We start from the raw sequence: 6218 nt of genomic DNA on the forward strand, positions 1-6218 counted from the left end.
TAGGGGAGTGCCTGTAGGGAATGGAGAGCTGTAATGAATTTGGGTGGTAGAAAATATGGACTTGTGGATAAATGGGATATGAGAGTTTAAGAAAAATAAATCAAGGATGATTCTGAGATTTTTGGCTTAAACACCAGCTGAATGATGAAGCCTTTTATTGAAACTGGAGGGACTTCATAAGGAACAAATTTAGAGAGGGAAATTAAAGAATTCTCTTTGGACATATTAAAATTAAAATATGTATTAGACATACATGGAGAAGTACAAAGTAAGCAGTTGCAGATGCAAAACTCTAGAGCTCAGTAAACAGTCTGTAGATTTTTTTCTAAAGGCAAGAATTATCAGATTTGAGAATTTTAAGCCAGGAAAAAGTTGAAAGAATACTTAGGGAGTGAATGGAGTTAAAGAAGAAGGGATAGAGCTCTGAAAACAAACACAGAGATTGAGCAGAGGGAAAGTCAGCAAAGGAAGCTGAGCTGAAGCAATTGTAAAAAAGTGAAATTCCAAGAGACCATAAGTTCATGGGAGCTGGGAGACTATCCAATAACACTGTAAGGTTAAACTGCGTGAGCTGAGAAGTGTCTGCTGGATTTGGGAATATGATGGCTTTTGAGGAACAATGCTAGATTGGGTAGAATAGGATATGAGGAAATAAAGACAAGTGTGGACAACCTTTTTTAATTCCACCAAAAGGAAAGGAAAAAATAAACTTTGAAAAAAGATAAATGAGTTTGGTAGAAATGGAATTATTATTTTTTTAACCTTTCAATAACATCTGAATCCTTTTAGTTGAAGGGCATTTCTGAAATTCCCTAAACTATAAATTATGACTCTTGGTGGGAGGCAGTATCCTCCCTCTATTGTAGATGCCGAACATGTTAGATACTCCTTCCCAGTCTCCCTATCAGGTAGCGTGTGGTCATGATGCAGGCTTCACCAATCAGATATACCCACTTGGATGGAGACTGGAGCTGGGAGGGGATAAGTGGGGAGTGGGAGAAGCACTTTCTGGTGCAGCAGTGGTTGTAGGATGCTCAAGTTTGTGTGGGCAATACTGGCTACAATGCTAGTGACAGATTCCTGCATGCAGTGCCAAGGAGACAGTGATTCACCTGCAGTGTCCTTTTAATAAAGTCCGCTTTTGCTGAAATCAGCCAGGTTTGTTGGTTCATTTTGATGACCATTTGCAGAACCTGTATGCTGATGGAGATGACTGGCAGAGAAGGAAAAATTGATGATATGGAAGAGAACTGCAAAAAGGAATTTGGAGAAGGCAAGAGGGCTATGACCCAATTATGTACAGTTCAGTTCAGTCACTCAGTCGTGTCCGACTCTTTGCAACCCCATGGACTGCAGCATGCCAGGCTTCCCGGTCCATCACCAGTTCCCAGAGCTTGTTCAAACACATGTCCATCGAGTCAGTGATGCCATCTAACCATCTCATCTTCTGTCGTCCTCTTCTCCTCCTGCCTTCAGTCTTTCCCAGCATCAGGGTCTTTTCCAGTAAGTCTGTTCTTCGCATCAGGTGGCCAAAGTATTGGAGTTTCAGCTTCAGTGTCAGTCCTTCCTATGAATATTCAGGACTGATTTCCTTCAGAATGGACTGGTTGGATCTCCTTGCAGTCCAAGGGACTCTCAAGAGTCTTCTCCAACACTATAGTTCAAAAGCATCAATTCTTTGGCACTCCCATTTTCTTTATGGTCCAACTCTCACATCCATACATGACTACTGGAAAAACCATACCTTTGATTAGATGGACCTTTGTCGGCAAAGTAATATTTCTGCTTTTTAATATGCTGTCTAGGTTGGTCATAGCTTTCCTTCCAAGGAGCAAGCGTCTTTTAATTTCATGGCTGCAATCACCATCTGCAGTGATTTTGGAACCCAAGAAAATAAAATCTGTCACTGTTTCCAATGTTTCCCATCTATTTGCCGTGAAGTGATGAGACCAGATGCCATGATCTTAGTTTTTTGAATGTTGAGTTTTAAGCCAGCTTTTTCGCTCTCCTCTTTCACTTTCGTCAAGAATTTCTTTAGTTGAAACAGTTATACACACAGGCAGGCAGTGAACAAGGATCAGAGTGGCCACTATGTGCTAAGGTCCCATGGATAAGAGAGATGATCTCTTTCTTCTAAATGTTAGAGTAGTGCTCTGAAAGTATTTATTAATGTGTTTTTGAATCATCTGGGAATCTCATTAAAATGTGTGCTCTGATTCAGTATAGATTGAATGGGGCCTGAGAATCTGCATTTCTAATAAACTCCCAAGTGATGCTCATAGATCCTATTCTGACCTTTGGACATTTTGAGTAGTAAATCTTAGATGGTATAAAAAGTGATAACACAAACTAAAAAACTTGAAAGCTTAAAGTCTGCATAACTGGGAGAATTGCTAGCAATAGAAATATCAGGGCGTATGGAGAAGGAACAGACGAGTGTGATTTGGGATTGAAGCTTGATGGGTGATGGTGATGCTGCTGCTGCTGCTGCTGCTAAGTTGCTTCAGTCATGTCCGACTCTTCGCGACCCCATGGACCGCAGCCCACCAGGCTCCTCCGTCCATGGGATTTTCCAGGCAAGAGTACTGGAGTGGATTGCCATTGCCTTCTCCGATGGGCGATGCTATCTACCTGTAAATACTTGTGCAAGAGAGATTGGGGTTTGGGCACCTGACATTTGAACTTGATGGTCATGTGCAGATAGGAGATTTGGTTAGTAAATGAGAATGAAATATATAAAGGAGTTTGCAGGTAGAAACTTGAGAAATATTTACTCCCTTTAAAGAATAATTAAAGCAAGAAAGACCCAAAACCATGAATGTAGTATTTTCTACTGTTTAGGAGAGGAGGAAGATAAAAACTAAGGACTAAAATATTACCACCTTATCTAGAGAAAAATCTTAACATTAAATATTAGGTTTTCAGATTTTATAAGTTAATTTCAAGGGATTTTAGCAACTTCCAAAGAAAAAGCAATAGAAAAAAGAAGACTATATTTATATTTTAAAAGAACTCATAACTGAAACCCAGTTATTAGGTTATCCTAACAAGCAACTGGGCTTCCCTGCTGGTTTAACAGGTAAAGAATCCCCCTGCAATGCAGGAGTCGCAGGAGATGCGGATTTGACTCCTGGGTTGGGAAGATTCCCCTGCAGGAAAACACAGCAACCCACTCCCACTCCAGTATTCTTGCCTGGAGAGTCGCAGGGACAGAAGGAGCCGGGCAGGCTACAGTCCATAGGGTCGCAAGGAGTCGGCCATGACCGAAGTGACTGATCATTCAGGCAAAAAACAACTAAAATGTCTTTTTTCCCCTTTCCATACCAAACACACACAAAGGTTTTAGAAAGAGGGACAGGAAAATAAATTGCCAGTCAAACTATGTTTTGAAATTACAATTTTAAGGAAAAAATAAATTAATGTGCTTTGTCTGTAACAGGTTCACTAACGAATTCATAACCAGATGTTTTACGTCAAAGCTGCCATTTTCAGCATAATATGCACAAGTGAGGAGAATGGCTTTGACATTTTATCAATATTGTAGTCTTATCAAAAGTAACATGCCAGAAGGTAAATTTGTTCTAAAAAGGCATTGACTCCCAATCAAATGTTTTTGTTGAATCACAAAAGTTAAAGATTTTTACAGGTCTAAACCTAGAAATGGGCTAAAAAAGAAGTTACTTATTTGATTAAAAAACAGCTGACGTACAAAAACATTACCTTTTATTCTGCTGACATGATGACCTGGCAGTGGCTATTGGACAAATTGGATCCGAAACCTATTTTTCCCTCATTAAAAAAAACAAAACAACAATCGGAGTGTACCTCCTTTATAATATTGTGTTAGTTTCTGCTCTACAACAATGAGAACCAACTGTATGCATTCACATAGCCCCTCCCTCTTGGACCTCCCTCTCACACACACACACCCACCCCCCCGCATTCCATCCCTGTCATCATGGAGCACTGAGCTTCCTAAGGTGTCCAACAGGTTCCCGCCAGCTATCTATTTTTTACCCACGGTAGTTTATATATGTCAAGCCCAATCTCCCAATTTGTCTCACCCTCCCCTTCCTCCATATCCCTCTGTCCACATGTTCCTTCTTAACGTCTGGTCTGTCTTCCTGCTCTGCAAATAGGCTCATCTATTACCATATTTTTTTTTCTAGATTCCATATACATAAATACATGATACTTGTTTTTCTCTCTGAAACTTTTTTAAAAGGCATATTTAATGGAGATAATTTTGCCCACATCACTGATGTTATCTGAATTCTTCCAGTAGACTTCAGGGTGCCCAGGCCTAACTTAACACCGCACCTATCTTTAGAAAAACATTGCTTATATTTTATTTATACATTTAAAAAATTGAAGTATAGTTTATTTACAATGTTATACTAGTTTCAGGTGCAGGTTATATTAGTGTCAGGAAGTTCTCCAGGCAAGAACACTGGAGTGGGTAGCCATTCCCTTCTCCAGGGGGTCTTCCTGACCCAAGGATCGAACTAGTGTCTATTACGTCTCCTCACTGCAGGCAGATTCTTCACTGTCTGAGCCACCAGAGAAGCCCTTCAGTTGCACAGCAAACTAATATTCAGTTATATATATATATATATGACCTTTCTCAGATTCTTTTCCATTATAGGTTATTTCAAAGTGTTGAATATAGTTCCCTATGCTCTACAGGAGGTCTTTGTTGTTTATCTATTTCATATATAGTAGTGTGCATTTGTTAATCTGAAATTCCTCATTTATCTACCTTCTCCCCACTCCATCCACTTTGGTAACTATAGGTTTGCTTTCAATGTCTGTGAGTTTATTTCTTTATTAAGTTCATTTGTATCAATTGTTTTTTTTTTTAGAAATCACATAGAACTGATATCATGCGATGTTTGTCTTTTTCAAACAGCACCTATCTTGGGAAAGATTACCTGGACAATATGGCTATTCAAGATACTCAAAGATAGAAATTACCTCTGATGACAGAAGAGAGGATTTTGCTACTGGATGTTGAGGTCACTGGGTTTAATTCCTACTTTGTTTTGGCTTTATTCTCTGTGAAGGCCAGTCGACTCCATAGGCCAGTTGTCTCACAAAGAGGTGGAAGAAGACTCCCCAAAGAGCTACCAGCTTCAGATTTAGGGCACTGAGAAGGCCCACTATCCAAAATAAAACTCCTCACTCGGCCAATGTCTTTACCATCCTTTACTTAAGCTTTGAAGCTCAAGAATCTCTTTCCCAAAACCATATAAATACAAAACAAGTGGAACGGTGTAGGAGAGGACACGGAAGGGCCAGCTGTTTTGGCCTAGTCAAATAGAGCTGAACTTTTCTATTAAAAGGTCTTAGTTGGTAAAGGTAAGGCCATGGAAAAGTGTCAGTTGAAGGATCTGGGGCAGATGCTATGTCCAACCTCCTACACGGATACAAGAAGTAGAAACACAGAGGCTGGAACATTTTAGCCCAGAGGAAAAGGTTAGAAAGATGTTGTTGTTTAGCCCCTAAGTCGTGTCTGACCCTTTGCGACCCCTTGGACTCCAGCACACCAGGCTTCCCTGTCCTTCACTATTAGAAAGATGAACTGGATATTTAATAATGGATTCAAGACTTGCAGTTCAACAGACAATAGTCAAGACTTGTGGTTTAATGATCAGATGCAACAAACTTATTGTGTACCTTAACTGATAAATTTGTCCAGTGGTTTTTGGCCTTACTAAAGTTTATGATCAAAACACTGCTGACATTAAGTGAGTTTACGTCATGAATAAATATTATATATTCCTTTCATGCTGAGAAAAAAAAATTAAATTAAGCATTTCTCCACCAATTTCTAAATTTACTTTTTTTTTTTTTTTAAACTGAAGCCTATTTCTATTTATAATTGAACAATTTGGAAATCAAAGATGTGACTATTCTTCTATAAAAAAGAAAACTGCATATTAGGCTAATTTAAAACACAAGTTTGGTTATTGTGCAATGCTAAATTTTTATAATTCATAATAAAAATACATCTGACCATTGTTATGGATTGAATTTTTGTTCCCTTCAAACTTATAGGTTGAAAACTCAACCGCCAACATGATGGCACTGGGGGTGGGCCTTGGGGAGATAGTTGGGTTTAGATGAGGTGACCAAGATAGGACTCCTCATGAAGGGATTAGTGTCTTTATTAGAAGAGAGATGAGAGCTCATTCTCTTTTTCTATGCCATGTGAGGAC

The sequence above is a fragment of the Muntiacus reevesi genome, chromosome 1, assembly GCF_963930625.1.
Source record: "Muntiacus reevesi chromosome 1, mMunRee1.1, whole genome shotgun sequence".
Taxonomy (NCBI): Eukaryota; Metazoa; Chordata; class Mammalia; order Artiodactyla; family Cervidae; genus Muntiacus; species Muntiacus reevesi.